This window comes from Bombyx mandarina, chromosome A1, assembly GCF_030267445.1.
Source record: "Bombyx mandarina strain Sakado chromosome A1, ASM3026744v2".
Lineage (NCBI taxonomy): Eukaryota > Metazoa > Arthropoda > Insecta > Lepidoptera > Bombycidae > Bombyx > Bombyx mandarina.
In genome coordinates this window covers 11,384,853-11,405,136 of record NC_143234.1, presented here as the reverse complement: position 1 = coordinate 11,405,136, position 20,284 = coordinate 11,384,853, and the positions used below count along the sequence as shown (strand labels likewise).

The 20,284-nt window shown below is 41.0% G+C and overlaps 1 long non-coding RNA gene and 1 pseudogene across 1 annotated transcript; one reads left to right on the top strand and one right to left on the bottom strand.

Annotated features, from left to right (window-relative positions):
* The first annotated feature begins 341 nt into the window (after window positions 1–341).
* LOC149499543 (uncharacterized) lies at window positions 342–3,449 on the top strand (annotated as a pseudogene).
* Window positions 3,450–8,186: 4,737 nt separating this feature from the next.
* On the bottom strand, window positions 8,187–12,400 carry LOC149499542 (uncharacterized). The gene is made up of 2 exons (XR_016325674.1): window positions 10,523–12,400; window positions 8,187–10,080 (listed from the first exon to the last, which is right to left on the bottom strand). It is a non-coding gene; the product is annotated as an uncharacterized LOC149499542 (long non-coding RNA).
* Window positions 12,401–20,284: the final 7,884 nt, after the last annotated feature.

Sequence of the window (20,284 nt, the reverse complement as noted above, 5' to 3'; positions counted from 1 at the left end):
TGATCGCGCGCCGCGACCAATCAGGGACTCTCGTTGTCGGTTCCCGGCGCGATTCAAAGAGTAGCGACCGAGGGGGCTTTCCTTTTGGCAAGCCGCGCGTGCGCCTTTACTGACGCCGACAGTTCACCCGCAACATATATTAAGTGTATAATCTATGCCCGCAACCACCGAAGCATACACACGAGAATACGTCCGCACCTCGCTCGCTACCATTCCTTTTCGAACTTGTTTGTGGGACCCTCTGGAGTATTCATACCCAGTGCTCCAGCTGGACAACACAAAACTGGCGCCTCAACGTGGTAAGGAAAATCTAGCGGTGAGTCGACGAATCGTATCGGTTTTGCAAATAAAATTGTGAACTCATGATCATGGTGAACACTCGAAGTGATAACCGTGCTAGCCGAAATCGCAGGGATGATGATGCAACGGACCCGTCGTCTGTCCGCGTCCCGCGATCGGTCTCCCCGAGCGCGTCCGCCGCCCAAGAAAATGGCGCCGGCGACGCCTCGCGCACAATCTACGAGTCCTTTCGAGAAGCATCTACGAGCGCGTCTCCCGCCTGCGAAATCGGCGCTGCTGACGCCTCGCGCTCCAATCACCACAACCGATCCGGCGACAGCCACGTGGCCCCCGCCGAAGCCACCTTCTCCAGCGAGCACGTGTCAACAATAGTAGAGGCACTACAGCGGAGCCAAACAGAGGTTTTGAAATCATTATTTGAAACGACACGGCACAACACATCAACACCAGTGCCCGCATCACATGCACACGCGAACTTCGCCCGATGTACCACGCGCTTTAGTGGGACTGCAGGTGAGTCGCTTGATGCCTTCCTGGATGCGGCCGAGGCCTATCGCGACTGCTCCGACATCTCGGATGAGAACGCTGTCCGGGGATTGTCGATGCTGTTGTGCGGCGACGCCGCCGTCTGGTGGCTGGGTGTGAAGTCCTCCATATCTTCGTGGTGCGATGCCGTCTCAGCCCTACGAGACGCTTTCGGTGATCGCAGACCTCCACAGCGTATATACGCTCAACTGTTCAAACGAGGTCAACAAAACGATGAAAGAACGGACCGTTTCATCGCTGCGACGCGTGCTCTTCTCGCGAAGCTACCTGCCGGCGACCTAAGCGAGAAAGTCCAGCTGGACATGATCTACGGACTCCTCAGCCGCCGCGTACGGGAGAGACTTCGCCGCGACGAAGTAAGTTCATTCGACGTGCTCCTGCAAAGAGCGCGCCAAATTGAAGACGCGACGGACGAACTTCGCTACGAGCACGATGCCTCAAGACCAACGGGAGAATTAGCAAGAAAACCATACGAGTCGACGACCGGCACCGGACGCACCCGCCCTCCGCCAGCAGTAGCAGCGCGCACGGCCGCGTGCGCTCCGAGCGGCGCCGCCCCCGGCCACGAGCCCGCGACGCAGCCGCCGCTTGTTACCGGAACGCCGCGTGTATTTGACTCCGTCGAAAAGAAGCGACGCCCAAAATGTTCGTATTGCCATTTCTTCGGTCACGAGAAGAACCAGTGTCGTAAATTAGATTCAAAACAAGGTGATCAATCTCATACTAACTTATTTTAAAATAAAACTCACTCGAAATCTAGTGAAAGTGAAGTTAAAAGTGATCAGTCATTTTATTGTGTCGATTCAAAAGTGTGTTTTGAATTTGAAAACGACAAATCAGTAAAAGACCATATTCATAGTTCTAATTTAGTGCATGAAACTTGTATACCTATTTTACCAAATAGTGATGCATGCACTGATACCTACACACAGTATAAACAGCGGCGAATTCCACAAAATTATAATTTTGCTGCCCATAATTCAAATCGTTCGCGGTTTAAGGTTATTGATAACAGTGATAATTCCGATCGACCTCGTATTGATCGCCCAGGTTCTTCTCGAGAAAAGAACCACAATATCACTGCATGCAACACGAAATGCATAACATGTAATCGATCGAGTGACGATAGCCAAAATAATGATAGTCCGAGCGAAAACATTACTCATGTTAACCCTTCAGCCGTCACAACTAAAAATGTTAACTCTTTGGTTGCCGAACGTAAAAATGATAATTTTTTTTTCAACAAAAATAATAATTTGGATATGTTTTCTAGCGTCGACGGACATCTTTGCCGCAATGCCAATACAAACGGGCAATGTCAAACATTAACCTGCGCGGTCGCAGAGGATTAAAATTTTGTTCATCAAGGATGTCCGGGCGACAGTAAGATTTGTATACCATTATTTGAAAATTATTGTGATAAAAACGGGATAAACCCGAATTTTCCGAAATATGGGAATAAGCGTGATGTAATGGGATTTGATTGTTTTTATGGTTGCGGCGGAGATGACGGTCTTATGGGACCCCCTATTGGTCGTGACGTACGGCCGATTTTTAACATAAATATACTGGGTTTTGACGGCACCGCTTTAATAGACACAGCTGCAAAACACTGCATCGCGGGTCATACGCTATACGCTCTCCTCCAGCAGAACAACCATCCTCTCCGCGTTTCCTCTCAACGAGTCAGACTTGCCGACGGTGTGGTGCGCATTATGGACGTTTTTACCACCACACTCGATGTACGCCTAGAGACGACAATTATTTCCACTCCATTCCTCATATTTCCTGAATCCACCAATAATGAAACGTTATTAGGAATAGATTTTATTACCGCAGCTGGAGTAGTAATCGACTTCAAAGAAGAGGTTTGGTTCTTCAGTGATGATGCGATGGTAAAGTATAATCTGTGTTTCGAACCTAAGTCGCGCAAAGTTTCATGCGCCGCTACAGACATCCTTAGAGATGACGAAGGTACTCACCTTACGCCAGCTGAGCGGCAAGCGCTCGCCGACGTACTGGACAGGCACGCACACATCTTCAGAGCAGGGGGAGGTCCAACTCCGTTTGCAGAGCATCGCAACGAAACAGGTGAGCATACACCAATATCAGTACTCCCATACTGTTTAAATCCTTCGAAGAAACCGCCTGATATTATATTAGGGAAATACCATACCCAAGACCTTACCTGTTACCACGGTAACAAAGACTCCTTACCCAAACCCGTGATTCCTAAGAGGAAACGTGGACGCCCAGTTAAAGCTGTTAATGTCCTAGTCCAGGAGCGAGGGCGTTCTCCAGGACTAGAGGGGGAGTATATAGCAACCCTAACGCCTGCCGCGTCGGCAGCCGCGTCTGATCGCGCGCCGCGACCAATCAGGGACTCTCGTTGTCGGTTCCCGGCGCGATTCAAAGAGTAGCGACCGAGGGGGCTTTCCTTTTGGCAAGCCGCGCGTGCGCCTTTACTGACGCCGACAGTTCACCCGCAACCACCGAAGCATACACACGAGAATACGTCCGCACCTCGCTCGCTACCATTCCTTTTCGAACTTGTTTGTGGGACCCTCTGGAGTATTCATACCCAGTGCTCCAGCTGGACAACACAAAAGAAGTATAAAATACAATCATAATAGTGTACAAACTTCCAATTCCAGTTAATTATAGTCGAATTTCGACTACTGCGGGACCTCTAGTATATATTAATACGTGAAGCAAAAACTTTGTACCCCTTTTTACGAAAATTGCGCGGACACAGGAATATAAAATTTCCCACACTTATAGAGAATATAGAGAAGAAGTGCACAGTGCTAATTTTTTTTTTTTAAATAATGCATAAAAGATACATTAAATCAATAAAGAAAACATTACACACACTATCATGTATTTGACACACACTCTACTATATTATATTATTTGTTTAATGTCAAACTTTTGTTATTGCTTAATGTCTGTGGTAAAATTGAGAATAGGTTAATATTGTTTATCTTTAATATTACGAGTATTTGTCTATAGTGTAGTCTTGGCGAAATCTGTTACTATAGAAATATAATAAATAGTATTTGACAATAGAACCATAATAATGTTCAAACTTATAATATAATTTCAATGAATTATAGTCGAAATTTGACTACTGCTGGGCCACTAGTTTATCTAATAACGTTTCTAGTAAAAGTATTTATTACGTATTGGTTTAATTTAACTGATATCAAATTTTATTGGCTCCGCGTCGGCCGGAATGGCGCGAAAACGGCCGTGACGAATGACACGCCATCTTGCGAAATATAAAAACAAAATGGACGATAAAACGTTAGTTATGTCAAAAAGATATGCATTTTTGTTTTGCAGGTGGCGGTAATTCCGATTCGCCCAAATCCTGTCATATAATATTAATATCAATCTGAGGTGCAAGGAAAGAAGCCAAGAGGGTGTAGTCCCATGCGCTGGTCTGATCAAATTCAGACGACATGGAGTCCATCATCAATGTCGATATCCACTGCGCAGAGGACTGGAACTAATGGAGGAAAAGTGCTCCGTAAAGGTTCCAACCCTCAGCACTGAGGAGTACGATGCAAGGAGAATTATCTGCAAATCTTAAGGCAAAAGAAGCTTGTTTTTAAGTGCATTGACACGAAATCTAATGGCGGTGTGCTAAAAAGTGGTATGATATTTTCAAAGACTGCTTCTTGGGAGGCAGACCATCGAAAGAAATGGTATACCATACTGCAGTTAGAAGTAGTCTAACTAGATCTGTTACTACAATTCATCTTTTGTCATCAAATTCAAATTCAGAAAAAAGAATATCGAAAAGTATCGAAAGTTTGTTTGGTTACCTAACTCATACGTAGTCTTGATTATGATGTTTTTCTTTTTAATATAATACTTCACATGAGACGTGGTACGATGGCCTGAACGCTAAAAGCCGGAATGTTCTATATTGTGGGTAGGTACCAAAGACTGACAAACCTACTTTTTTAACGCTTAAGTAGATACATATAAAGATAATAAACACCTAGATAAAGAAGTAAACAAATCTGTTAATCACGCAATTCCTTACCGATGTAGGAATCGAACCCATGACTCGCGGTGCAACAGTCAGGGGCGTTAACCACTGCACCACCGAGTCAGTCAATATGAGCTTCGATAATTAGGTATAGGAAATGATAAGGGGTATTTTTTGTTAGGTGGACTTATGTTCCCAATGTCGTTTTTACTTTTTAAAATTGCTTAGATGGGTGAACGAGCTCACAGCCCACCTGGTGTTAAGTGGTTACTAGAGCTTATAGACATCTATAACGTAAACGCGCCACCCACCTTGAGATATAAGCTCTAAGGTCTCAGTAGAGCTACAACGGCTGCCCCGCCCTTCAAACCGAAACGCATTACTGCTTCACGGCAGAAATAGGCGGGGTGGTGGTACCTACCCGTGCGGACTCACAAGAGGTCCTACCACCAGTAATTACGCAAATTATAAATTTGCGGGGACAAGGAACTCGCAGATTAAGTTAACGCTATTCATGTCTTTGCTAAATTTGTTATAGACTAAGTAATTACAATCGATTTCAAGCCAGGTAAGTCATCGGTCGTGTGCCGATTTAGGCAGCCAAAAAAAAAAGAAAACCGAGAGAAAAAAATCACAGCCTCGAGAAAAACTCCCCATTAGTCTTGAGGGAAGGTGGACTTTATTAATTTTCCATCGTAATGAATATAATTTTTCTTCGCGGAAAACAGCCGAATTCGCTTAACAGGACTTTTGATATTGAAATGAAGGACAGCCTGTGACTTCGGTAATGACTATATTCTAAGATTTCTTTCAAATTAAGCTCAATTTAAAAATTCGTCGAAGATTCCATTAGGGATCGAAGAATCGATCAGTATTTATAAGTCTTACATGAAAATTAGTCTGATTGGCAATTTTAATACGGGTTTTATTTTTTGGGAAACGTCCACGTCGGGGTTCCACGTTTTGCGGTTGTAGGGTGATATGGAGCAGAGGTTAGTCGTGCCAAATAGGTCCAGTAGTATCCCTCTATTCTGCAGAAGTGGGGCTCCGGCATGGGGTCGGTGGTAGGCGTCTGCTGTCCATCATAATATTGATTTTTTATTTTTTTTATTAATTTAACTGGTGGTAGAACCTCTTGTGAGTCCGCAAGGGTAGGTACCACCACCCTGCCTATTTCTGCCGTGAGGCAGAAATGCGTGTCGGTTTGAAGGCTGGGGTAGCAGTTGTAACTATACTGAGATCTTAGAACTGATATCTCAAGGTGGGTGGCGCATTTACGTCGTAGATTTCTATGGGCTCCAGTAACCACTTAACACCAGGTGGGCTGTGAGCTCGTCCACCTATCTAAGCAATAAGCTACCCGGGTAAGTGGCGTTCTTGTTGTGGGGTCCACGGCTACCAGATGTCCCGTTGATTGCTTATTGGTTAATAGCAATAAATTGAATCACCATATTGTCATTGTCAAATGTCGATTTTGATGTTTTTTTTTTAAATGCTGATGATCGTTTAGTCTACCTATGATCCCACTGAGCAGGATAAGCTGGAGACAAAGAAAAAGAAGAAGATCGTATGGTCTCATTTAAATGCTATCAAGATATCTGACCAGTCGTTTTTGAGTTATACTTATTAATAGTAACGTATTTTACATTAATATTCTCATTTCATTTTATTGAAGTTTTTTTGAAGTGAAAACTTCTTTAGAATCGCTGTGATTTCAAACCAGATGCAACAGAAAAAACGACAGGTAAGAGACACAAATACAAAAATGTGTAGGATGAAGCCAGCAAAGAATGAGACAGAAATATACATACTATTTAATACAGCGCCATCTGTGAGATTTTTTAATACTAACGTGTGTATGAAAGCTCTTGTAGTGAATTTCAATTTAGGATTATACGTGAAATTAAAATATCAATTCACAGAGGGCGCTACCTTACAATTATTTACTAATGACAAAATTTTACATACCTAGTCAGGTCATAAGTATCGTCACACAGTAAAAACTTTTCTTTTAGAATGCTGGCCACAAAAAAGTTTATTGAATTCGAATTTCGAATTGTTCATGACAATAAAAATGTATACTTTTAGAATTTTTACTCATTTTTAAATATGGAGTGGACGCTTAAAGAAGACCGTGTCGCAGTTATTGCGTTGCATCGTTGCGGTTACGCGCCAATTCAAATTTTTTACATACTGAAAAATTTAAATATAACCAAAAGATTCGTTTATCGTACCATCAAACGATACAATGAAGACTCCAGTGTAGATGACAGGTCAAGAAGTGGTCGCCCTCGGTCTGTTAGGACTCCAGCAGTGATAAAAGCTGTGAAGGCGCGAATTCAAAGAAATCTCAAACGTAAGCAGAAACTGTTGGCCCTTCAGATGGTGTTAAGCAGAACCACGGTGAAAAGGGTGTTAAATGAAGACTTAGGGCTTCGGGCATATCGAAGAAAAACAGGACATCGTTTGAATGCTCGTCTAATGGACCTGAGACTGAAGAAATGCCGCGCTTTGTTGAAGCGGTACGCGGGAAAAAAATATCGGGAAATTCTTTTTTCGGATGAAAAAATTTTTACCGTAGAAGAGAGCTACAACAAACAAAATGATAAGGTGCACGCACACAATAGTGAAGAAGCGAGCAACCGTATTTCGCGTGTCCAACGAGGTCATTTTCCATCCTCGCTCATGGTATGGTTGGGAGTTTCTTATTGGGGCTTAACAGAGGTACATTTTTGTGAGAAAGGTGTAAAAACGAATGCAGTTGTGTATCAAAATACAGTCCTGACGAACCTTGTGGAACCTGTTTCTCATACCATGTTCAATAACAGGCACTGGGTATTCCAACAAGATTCGGCGCCAGCTCATAGAGCGAAGAGCACACAAGACTGGCTAGCGGCGCGTGAAATCGACTTCATCCGGCACGAAGACTGGCCCTCCTCCAGATCAGATTTGAATCCGTTAGATTACAAGATATGGCAACACTTGGAGGAAAAGGCGTGCTCAAAGCCTCATCCCAATTTGGAGTCACTCAAGACATCCTTGATTAAGGCAGCCGCCGATATTGACATGGACCTCGTTCGTGCTGCGATAGACGACTGGCCACGCAGATTGAAGGCCTGTATTCAAAATCACGGAGGTCATTTTGAATAAACTTTAGTGTCATAAGAATCTATGTTTTGTTAAGTTCATTTTGGTATATGAATGGTTACATAATGAATAAACTTGTTTCAATTATTTTACATTAAACATGTGACAGAATTTATGACCTGACTAGGTATATGTAAGCTTGAGGGTAGATATTATCTTGTTGAACACCAAGTAAAACGAAGTCACCTTTGGTTTCTGATTTAATCAACAATATGTTAACTTGACAATTCACTTTAACACTTGTCCAACTTTAACCAGTACGTACAACAGTCACTGAATCACACAACGTAACAACGATATAGTAAGTGCACCGGGCAAACGCAGTCGAACGAATGTTCATTTCAAGGCACGTTCCGCCTTTTTATACTAGCCGGCGCAGCTGGCTTATGAGTCACTTCTGTTGCAGCTGTTGTTTACGAGTGGAACGACACGGCCGGCGCACCTGGCTTGTGTGAGTCACTCCTATTGCACGTGCTATATAACATAAATATCGTTAACGCCGTCACGGCCATACTGACGTGCGCTCGTCCTCGTGCGCGCATTCTTATGGTATGTCTGTGAACAACAAACGTGTTCGTTCATCCTGACATTAACGGATGCAACTTAAAACGTGGTCTATGATATTAACAATCTAGTACGGTTCGGTTCGCATAATTCTTCAGAAAATCCTATACTGGCTATAAATAACCTTCAGACTGCTTACATACCTGGGCCAGTTCATTTAAAACTCTTCAGGTATGTAAGTATGTCCCTTTTAACTTAGACCGGAATTGTTATCCCTTCAGTTTTTCGAACTGGACCGGATAATGCTAGACCGAATCGCAATCCCTGTAGCTAATTGTTGTGGCTAATCTGGATGAAAATCCCTATAGCCAAGCCATTGGACCGGACAGACCCTTCAATGACTTCACACTTTCTTTTTTTTTTTTTTTTTCTCTTTTTTTTTTGCTAGTCCGGATTAACATCTCTCTAGCCACATACAATTCTGTTTTTTTTTTTTTTTTTTTTAATCTGCGTGTACGGTAGCGTTTGTTAAAACATTTCTTAAACCAGAACATTTATACGGAATTTCTTCAGAAATAGTGCGAGACCGACCATCGTTTTCTACATTTCCAACACCTGCACCTGAGGTGCCTGAGCTTACAGACATTGTATCACTACCCACAGACTATGTTTGCTGTATCGCTATTTGCGGACAAAAATGTCGCTTCTATTGTCAGTGATAGAGTCGTCATCATTAAGATCAGTTTCATGAACAAGATTAATTAACCCATCTGTGTACGCCGTCACGTCATCGTCACTATAATTTTCAGAAATTTCTAGTAGGCCTGATGGGCCTCGAGGTATTTCACGTAAGTTTTCATGGGGAAATTTGTACACTCTATTAGAACTATTTACATGTCTCAATTTATACCTATCGTTTTCCAAAACTGCAGTAATGTTGAAGGGACCTTTACATTTTCGGTCAACTTACGAAAACAAAATCCCCAGCGGAAAAGAGTTTGACTTTGCTTTGCCTCGACTAAACCAAGCTTCTGTTTGTGCCCTATTTTTTTTATGTTTTCGCCGGTCTTCGACCGTGCTAAATCAAGATCTAATCTAGAGGGATTATCACTCTGTTGAAACTTTAAGATATTTCAAGTGAACTACCCTGAACGGCAAACGTCTATTCTATTGGAGTAAACCCTGTTACTCGACAACGTGCACTATTAAGGGCGAGTTGAATATCCCCTAAGTGCTCTTGCCATCATGATTGGTCTAAGTTACTTTCAGATCAAAGAGTGACTTGTTCATGAAACCGCTTACCATTGAATAAATTACTATGACTTTGTTTTATAAGACTACATTCTGACCCTGAATGGAACATAAAGGGGAAGCCAAAACCACTTATCTGTAACACGCTGAAGCTCTGGAACACACGTTGACGTCTCTGGTTGCACCTGCCACAGCACCTGGAGCAGTGTCGTTTTTCTTCTTGTAGCGCATGGAACACCCAGAAGCTACATGACTCGCATCACCGCACACGTAACAGCTGACTTGCAGGCGAGAGCCGGGCGCCCACGGATGAGGAGGTTGTTCAGGTTTTGCTGGAATATCGAAAAAAGTTTGAGAGCAGTATCTGTCGCAACACCCTTCGGCACGATGCCCAGGTTTTCCGCAGAAATGGCAGCTTCCACGGAAAAAAACTTCGAGAGCGTTTTGGTTCTTTATCAGGATCTTCGTTTTTTCTTTTGAGGGTAAAGCCACGTAATGTGTGAAATAGACGATTTTTTGTGGTAATAACGACAGAGTTCAATTCCCGACGGATTCTTTCATCACACTGCGACAGTATTGATATAACAAATCCGGTGGCTATTTGTTCTGGCACATTAGCGCGGGAATCTTCTTTATAAGTTGCCATAGCCGGATACCGGCTTCAGCTGGTCCCTTTTTGCTTTCCATTTCAAATTTAATAACAAGGTCGAAGTGGTCTTGCATCATTAGATAATTTTGTCAGCATCTCTTTAATAGTAGGCCAGGATATCTTACCAGGCTGTATTTTTGTGAGGCAAGTAGCAGCTCGAGCCTTAAGCGAATGTGTGAGAGTCAAAATTAAATCGACACCATCCAATACTTCAACTACTTTAAACGGCCCTTTAAACTTCGTATCTAATTTCGTTTGATTATGCTCTTCGTATTAATGTGTGGACGAGCTCACAGCCCACCTTGTGTTAAGTGGTTACTGGAACCCATAGACATCCACAGCGTAAACGCACCACACACCTTGAGATAGAAGTTCTAAGGTCTCAGTATAGTTACAACCGCTGCCCCACCCTTCAAACCGAAATACACCACTGCTTCACGGCAGAAATAGGCAGGGTGATGGTACCCGTGCGGTCGATGGCACTATACGGAGCACCCGTCTGGTGCCACGTCCTTACCCACGAGCACGTCGCCGCGCTGCGACGCCGGCAGCGCGCGATCGCAGTCAGAGTTATTCAATGATACCTCACAGTCTCCTACGAGGCGGCGCGCCCTAGCGCAAGTGCAGCCGGAGCGCGGGGGCTCCAATATCGGCAGTCCGTGCTGGAGGCGTGGTCTCGTCGTTTGGCGGACCCGTCGGCCGGCCTCCGTACCGTCGAGGCGATCTGCCCGGTTCTCGCGGACTGGGTGGGCCGCGACCGCGGAAGTCTCACCTCCGGCTACCTGTGCAGACTCACAAGACATTTTACCACCATGCAAACTTCTTACCGCAACAAATCTTACCAGCCACCACGCAAACTACAATTTTACGGGTTCCACCTCTCTTACACGATGTTACTCCCACACTGAGGAAGCCAACCGCGAACACATGTCAAGCACGCACAAGCACGCACTTCACCGGAAAAACCTGCATCCGCCAGCGGAACCCGAACACCGCCGCATCGCCAGACACGAACGCACCGGACGTCTTATCTTACAGGTCACGACGACTTCAGATGTGTCAATTTTTCTTCCCCACGGAAACTTGCTTGCTTTCTTGTTTGCTTGCTTGCTGGAGCCCGAAGTCATCGAACGTGTAGTGTTATTGGTATTGAATCGAGTAGATTCTAAAATTTCAGCGACAATTCATAGTCTCATGTCCTGGTTTACTGTACTAGTGCCATGTAACTCTAGCAGTAGTCATTGGCTTAAAAACGATTCGTGTCGGAACTACCCACTCGTCATGACAGATCCATTATTGCGATCGAAGTTTCACTTGAGATTTGCACTTGCCTTAATTTCTTGCAATAGCTTGATACGTGTTGTATTTCCGTTAGTAAATGCCATGTGATGAAGTCGACAGTCAAACTGGGCAACATGAGCCAGAACGTAAGATGTGACGATTTCTTCGTGGCTCAGATCTTCCATCGAGGTAACAGAGACGTTATTACACGACTTACGTATGCTGCATTCACGCTCTTGTGGCGTACCACTACTAGTATTCTGATCTGCATCATGTTTTTTTTGCTGTACTTCGAACATGTTCAAACACGTCACGCCAGTGAGAGTAGAGTCCTGATCTCACTTCTGATGTAAGCTTGAGGGTAGATATTATCTTGTTGAACACCAAGTAAAACGAAGTCACCTTTGGTTTCTGATTTAATCAACAATATGTTAACTTGACAATTCACTTTAACACTTGTCCAACTTTAACCAGTACGTACAACAGTCACTGAATCACACAACGTAACAACGATATAGTAAGTGCACCGGGCAAACGCAGTCGAACGAATGTTCATTTCAAGGCACGTTCCGCCTTTTTATACTAGCCGGCGCAGCTGGCTTATGAGTCACTTCTGTTGCAGCTGTTGTTTACGAGTGGAACGACACGGCCGGCGCACCTGGCTTGTGTGAGTCACTCCTATTGCACGTGCTATATAACATAAATATCGTTAACGCCGTCATATACTTAAGACGTTTAGGATAATTGTATTTTAATTTTGGAAGGTTTCACTTCTACCACGTGTGAATTGCACACATTTTGTTTTTTTTTGTTAGTAGAAATTTAGGATTCTTGTCTATGGCATACTATGCTCGTACTAGTTTGGTGGTTGGAAGTGGGCCGGCCACATATGCCGTCGCACTGACAATCGATGGGGCACAAAAGAACTGGAGTGGAGACCACGTACTGGAAGTCGTAACATGGGCAGACAGCCAACGAGGTGGACCGATGACCTGGTCAAAGTAGTTGGTAGAGACTGGATGAAAAAGGCAAGAGACCGAAGAGAATGGGGTGCATTTGAAGAGACATACACTCAGCATTGGGTGGACATGGGTTGAAGAAGAAGAGGAAGAAGAAGAAGAGATCGCAAAGATTAAACCCCTTCAAATATTTTTATTGGGAATTTCTACTTAAGCAACAAAGTGCGGAGGCAGGGATTTTGTAGATTATGCCAAAGCTGAGCCGCGGCCTTTTTATCTCCACTGTCAGTATAATTGATATATTGTAATATTGTTTAGATAGAATTAGAAATTTTAGGTCACATTAATTGAAAAATTATTTGTATTGTGGAGTAAATAAATTTAATTATTATTATTATTAAGAAGGCTAGTTAGATATCAACGGTAAAGAGCTTAGCCTGTATTCTTTACAATGCCTGTGTAAAACTGCATTATTTAATATTTTCACCAGTAAAGAAAGCAATAAAATAACTAGCTTCATTTAGATTGTCATATCTTGACGCTAATTAAATAAATTTCTCAGTGCCTCGCTTTATTTACTTACAAGGCGCTCAAAACTGAGATCTTAAATACATCTTGGGCTGTATGGAAATAGACCACACTCTGATATTTTTAATTTTTTTCCAGTCATTCCAAAGAGACGATTTCAGGGACCTCTACAAATGTTGGGCTGTTCCTTACGAGCAAAAAAATCCGAAAGAGAACTGAAAAAGAGTTAATATCTTCTTTACGAGAACTAGAGAGCGAAATGGATGATAGCCACAACGCAGACTATAACCGATGGTCGTAACATTTTTTACTAGTGGTAGGACCTCTTGTGAGTCCGCACGGGTAGGTACCACCACCCTGCCTATTTCTGCCGTGAAGCAGTAATGCGTTTCGGTTTGAAGGGTGGGGCAGCTGTTGTAACTATACTTGAGACCTTAGAACTTATATCTTAAGGTGGGTGACGCATTTACGCCGTAGATATCTATGGGCTCCAGTAACCATTTAACAGCAGGTGGGCTGTGAGATCGTCCACCAATCTAAAAAAAAAGATCAGAAATTAAAACGTGATCAGCATCTATCGCATCACGCTGAACCCAACCTTAAGCGATGGTAGCAAGAGCTAAACTTAAAGCCAACAAGTTTGGAAATATATAACCGATCAGAACGAAGCCCATGTGAAAAGGACTATAATTAAAAATTGTGAAGTATTAAAGGATCACCAGGGTGGCGGCGACAAGTGAGACACTTTACATCCACACGAAATAATAATAATATATTCTCTATAATACACTTTACGGCGGGTAGAATACGAATGAATCAGAAATGTAACCGCCGGTATTTATAAAATCATCCTGACCTATTTTAAGACAAACTTAGTAGGTAATATCAAAGATTGTTTATCCTAATTATTCTGCAAATTATTTACATACAATTATTGTTTAATAATATCGGATTATATAACATAAATAACATTAAAGGCTCATTGAGCCGGAAGCTGTCAAGCGGAAGGCGCCTGTAAAATAAAGAAATATGAATCAACTATTTACTTGAATATGAAATTACTAATCTTATACCTTTAAACGAGCAATTATTGTATATATATTAAAATATATATAATCTGAATCTCGGAAAAGGCTCCAACGATTTTCATAAAATTTAGTATACAGGGGATTTCGGGGGCGATAAATCGATCTAGCTACGATTTATTTTCACTCTTCCCGACATCTTTTGGCAAATAATAATACTATTTTAGTTAATTGAGGGCAACTAACCGCTTTAAAGACACAACAAGATGGCGTTATCAAAAACCGAAATGATGAACAGGTGATCATCTAGTTATTATAAGACAATAATAAGTTATATATATTACCTAATCATTAGGGTAGGTAGGGTAGGCCGGAAGTGTTACACGATAACAGAAGTGATATCAGAAACTAGATAGTAAAAAAGCGTAACAAAAATAGAGTAGATAAATTTAAATTTAAGACTGCGCTCCGCCGTTTCGTTGCTGGCGCCTTCATAAAGTAGCCTCGCAAACAGCATGCGACGAAATTGCTTCCAGCTATTCCAAGCTTCATTAAAATATGCTTGGGATGCTAAATATTGCGACAGAGCGATTTTACTCAGCATATTATTACAGTGCTTTCAACGTCTCAAATATTTATGGGACACGCTCCTGAGGTAGTCTGCGCAAGATTTATAGCATGGATATTCTTAATAAGAAAATAAACAAAACGTTACGTCTGAAAATATAAATGTGCATGTTTTTGCAAAATCACCGGCAACTTTATTCAATCAATCAAAAGATAGATACGAGTAACGTCCCGTCATGTCGAAAATGAAGAAAATCTTGAATACTAATAATACAAAACAAAGTAAAAACAAAATACGCTTTTATAGAAAATCCAACTAAAAAATAGAAAATAAATTTTAATAAATTTGAATTGAAAATAGTGTAAGAAAAATTATTATAATTTTATTTAAATTTTAGATTTTATTGTAAAAAATAAGCGTGGGGTGCGTGGTATAAGTAGTTATAAATATTTTATGAACATATATGACTAGAAGGGTTATTTTGATATTATAATATCCTGAAAGCACCCCGGGCTTTTTTACGTCATGAAGGGGGTCAAAATCATGTTCAAAGATTCCGTTAAAAACACACATACATACGTCTGAAGCTAATAAAAGCGTATTAACAACACAAAAGAGATAGCGTATCTTTAGTCCAAGAAAAATTAATATTCTCAAAGGATACATTTTTCTACATTAACACAAATGTAGCCAAATGCAAAAGCTCGTAACAATTATAGAAAAAAGGTAAGCAAAATATATTTTTACGTATCAGCCCTACTGCCATATATCGTATTTTACATATATATTATACTATTATAATAATCTGAAGATCCACTTTTCCGACGCAGTTAAGATTACCGAGGGTCCGAACAGTTAGGCCCTAAATGAATGTTTAACGATGGTTTTATGGTGAGGACCAGGGTGGATGACTCTTAAATACTTTGGTTATGGCTTGTTGTTTGATGATAGGACCTTGCGGCATCCAAGATTAGCCTGACTGATTTAGAGTAACTCAATAGAATCATGTATCTCCATAACAAACTCAGAAAAAAAAATTGTTTTTAGTGTTTCTGTTTGCAATTATGGGTTCCAGTTTCCAGATGTCGGTCTATTACAAAATGACGGCTCTGATAGTCGCTTACGTTCAGGAGGGCCATGAGCTCATTTGTCGAGCATTAACTAATAAATAAAGATATTTTCATCAATTCACTTTTATAGTGACTTTGAGGTATTCATATTCTGAAATCTATACTAATATATAAATCTATTTGTCTCTTTGTCTAAATCTATCTATAAATCTGTTTATCTATAGTTTTACGGATGTTCCGTTATAACTACTGAACCATGCATTCGATTGACTTGAAACTTGGTATCAATGTAGAAAATACATGTACTTAATGGATAGGCTAATATTTATATGAGTGTTGGACGTTAATGATGTGAATCTTTGTGGGGGTGAGAAATAATAATGTTAATTTTAACTAAGCGGACCCGAAGCGGACTCGTACAGCTAATCAATTATATCATTCCTCTATCAACAAGCTCATCACCACTTTTTTTCTCTACAAGCTGAAAACTTTACACACATTTAATTATAACCGATTCAAAACGAATTTATTCATAAAATGGTAAACAAATATTATTTTATGCAACATAAATAACCCTAATTTTGAACGAGCTCTCGGCCTATTGTAGTCGGAGAGCGTAAATATTTAGGATCCTCTACACGCCGCGCGTTTGAGAGCTCAGTAAGCAAAGGCCGGATCGCCAACATTAACTTACCATCGACTGGTGCGCTATGTGTGAAAAAAACAATCAAAAATAGACTAAAATTAAATTATTATGTGAGAAATCGAAGGCGTTGCCAGAATGCATTTCGGTTTGAAGGGTGGGGCAGCCGTTGTAACTATACTGAGATCTTAGAACTTATATCTGAAGGTGGGTGGCGGATTTACGTTGTAGATGTCCATGGGCTCCAGTAACCACTTAACACCAGGTGGGCTTTGAGCTCATCCACCCATCTAAGCAATAAAAAAAAGCCGTTTCTATTCAACGACAAAAGCTTAAAAAGCGCACTTATTTGTGGTATTTCATTTTATTGCAAGCATTGGTTCCTGTCGCTCATAGACCTCAACAAATGATACAAATCAAAACTTATACAAAAGTCTTCATAAATTACGTGTAAATATTTACTAACAATACAATAAATATTTTACTAAAAATACAACAACAATCACGCCACGTTAACTGGTCCCGTGATAAGTTCGTAAAGAACTTGTGTTACAGGTACCAGGTAACGGAAATAAATGTAAGATTTTTTATTATACACATACATATATTTAATATACATCCATAACCCTGGAAAAGACATTTATATTTACCATAAAAATATCTTCCCTTGGCGGGATTCGAACCCGCGACCCCCTTGTGTAGTGACCATGTCACTTACCACTACACCAGAAGGCCGTTAAATTACGCTATCATTCTAGATTCAGATCTAACTATACTGAGATCTTAGAACTTATATCTCAAGGTGGGTGGCGGCATTTACGCTGTAGATGTCTACGGGCTCCAGTAGCCATTTAACACCAGGTGGGCTGTGAGCTCGTCCACCCATCTAAGCAATAAAAAACATTTTATGACAAACAGGCGAACGCGGTAGTTATCTAGACTCTACAATGATAAACAGTATTGTTTGTCGTTATACAAACAGTATTTTCTTGTATTCGAGGCCTGAATGACAAATATTAGCTAAGGAGACCACAGCAGACGACAACATTATTCTTAATATTTTTCGATCATACCCACTTATCTATACTAATATTATAAAGAGAAAAGATTTGTTTGTTTGTATTGAATAGGCTCCGAAACTATTGAACCGATTTGAAAAATTCTTTCATTGTTTGGAAGTTACACTATTCCCGAGTGACATAGACATATTTGAAAAAAAATTAGGGATCTTTACTAAAACTCAAATAATGTAACCGAAGGTGTAAAAAAATTACCTAAAATATTCTTTATATCGCGTGCCTTGCGAAAACTATTGATGATAGAATAAAATAATGTACTACGACTATGTAGAACACATTATTATTTACAAAAAGTGTCGCGACAGCATAATAATATGTCTAACTATTATAGTTATGCCGCAATAAGTGTTCTTTAATTTAAAAAAAATTAAACACGTCAAAATATATCGTTGAAATTTTTGTTAAAGACCCGAGCGGAGCCGGAGCGGTCCGCTAGTATGAGATAAAGTAAAATAGAAAGTCCAATGTGATATTTTGCCATTTTGAGAAGGTGGCACGACATGAGAACCCTCTCATCGTAGCCCCTGGAAATTACATACCCGACCCAGTAGACCGAATGGTTAACCGTCGACGTCGCCCAAAGCACGTCATTACGGATCCTCCTGATCCATTAACGGTGCTTTTAGGCACCAGAAGCACCGGTCACCGTCCTCGTCGAACCCGTCGCTTGCGACGAAGGGCTCGACGAGCGAACTAACCCATAGACACAGCCCACTGAGTTTCTCGCCGGATCTTCTCAGTGGGTCGCGTTTCCGATCCGGTGGTAGATTCTGCGAAGCACTGCTCTTGCTAGGGTCAGTGTTAGCAACTCTCCGGTTGAGCCCCGCGAGGTCACCTACAAACGTTAGGGTGAAGCTGAAATAGCCTCTCAAGGCTATCAGCAAAGGTAGGAAAAAAAAAAAAAATTTGATATTTTGTATAACCTATATTCAAGATGTATGAGAAGCATTGCCGATACCGGAGACAAGCATTTACTAACACGCAATGAAAACACATTCGTAAGGTAAAGTTGTTACATTGCGTCAAATGTTACTAAGAATATAATATTAAGATATACTAAGTATATGGTATCAGTAGTTATTAATATTTTATGAACAGATATGAGTAGAAGGGTTATTTTGATAATAACCTGAAAAGCACTCCACGGTTTTTTTTGCAATAAAATCATTTTTTCTTACACTATTTTTAATTCAAATTTATTTAGATTAATTTTTTGTTGGATTATCTATAAAAGCGTATTTTTTTAGTTTTTTTTAAACTATTATTTATTTTTAATTTTTTTAATTGAATTTCAATTTTTTCAACTTTTTTTTCAATTTTGAATTGTCATCGGTCCTTAATAAGTGTACCAAATTTCTAGTTAATCCGACGTTTTGAAGGGGGTCAAATCATGTTCAAAGATTCCGTTACATACTAACATACATACGTCTGAAGCTAATAAAAGCGTATTAATAATATAGGTTTGTCGCTGCCTGCGATGCTCTGTAGCTTATAGGAAATGGGAAGAGCAGCTGACGGGTTTTGAATCGCATTGCTCATTGACATAAACATCCTTGAAGGGTGTAAGTAACTGTGTGTTTTAGTACATCTTTTTGGGTCAAGAGGACATTTTGTAGACTTCCGCTTACATAAACCGCTCTGACGGCTTATTTTTGCGTTTCCGATAGTCGAAATATTCTCGATTGGCGACTGCGTATCGAGAGACGTAGCGTGGGTAGGCCTTCTACAAGGGGGAGTGATGACCTATTGAGATTCGCGGATCCTGTGCAGTGGACGCCTGTGGCCTAAAAAAATGGGTGTGGGTGCAAGTTATACACGTTAGAAGTGAAACTTATAAAGAATAATCGCAAGGGTCAACCACCAACCACTCCGCAGTCCGCAGTGCAATGGAGCAGCCTCACCCTGGGGGAACCACCGGCATGATCACAGTATCACTATGCCAGGTAAGTATGAATTAGCAAGAGAAATACGAGAACGGCTATTAACTGTATAACATATAACGTATAACTCGTCATCGCGATTCAGGAATTGTTGAATTTACGTGCAGCGACATCTGTTGATAAACTAAATAGAAATAATAGTAAATCACCTTTTATAGTATGAGGTAGCGCCCTCTGTGCATTGATATTTTAACTTCACGTTTCATTTTTTCGTTTCATCGAGTTTGAAATCACACCCGACGATTCTAAACAAGTTTCACTTCAAAAATAGAAAATTGATAGATAGTAATTTTATTATTTCCGACTTTTTTAATCGACCGACGTCCGCGACCGCGAGGTAACTGTAGGTCCAATCTACGACTCGCGAAGATTCGGTTTACATATTCTAGGCGGGATTTCGGTGTAGAACTACTAAAACCCTTTGTCGTTTGGCTGGGATTCAGGCGAGATAAGCAAGGGATGCGTTTTTCGTGGAGTGTATGTATCTACGGCATTCTGCTTCACCAGTTACCCAACGGGTGGTCTTGGCCGTCATCATCTGGCCTCTCAGTCGACGCGATATTTGAAAAACAGAAAGAGAAAAGAACGGAAAAGAAAGAAGAGAAAAGAAAGAAAAAAGAGCTTTCTCACAGGCCCAAGCGGTGTAACTATATTATTTCGGTACGTCATTTGGTTCACTCATTTCGTTTTATTTATCCCAATAAGTTATGGTAATCAAAACCATTTATGCAAAAAACTTTTCAATGCTCTTATTAGAAAAAAAAAAAACATAAATTTATTGCTCCTTAAATAGC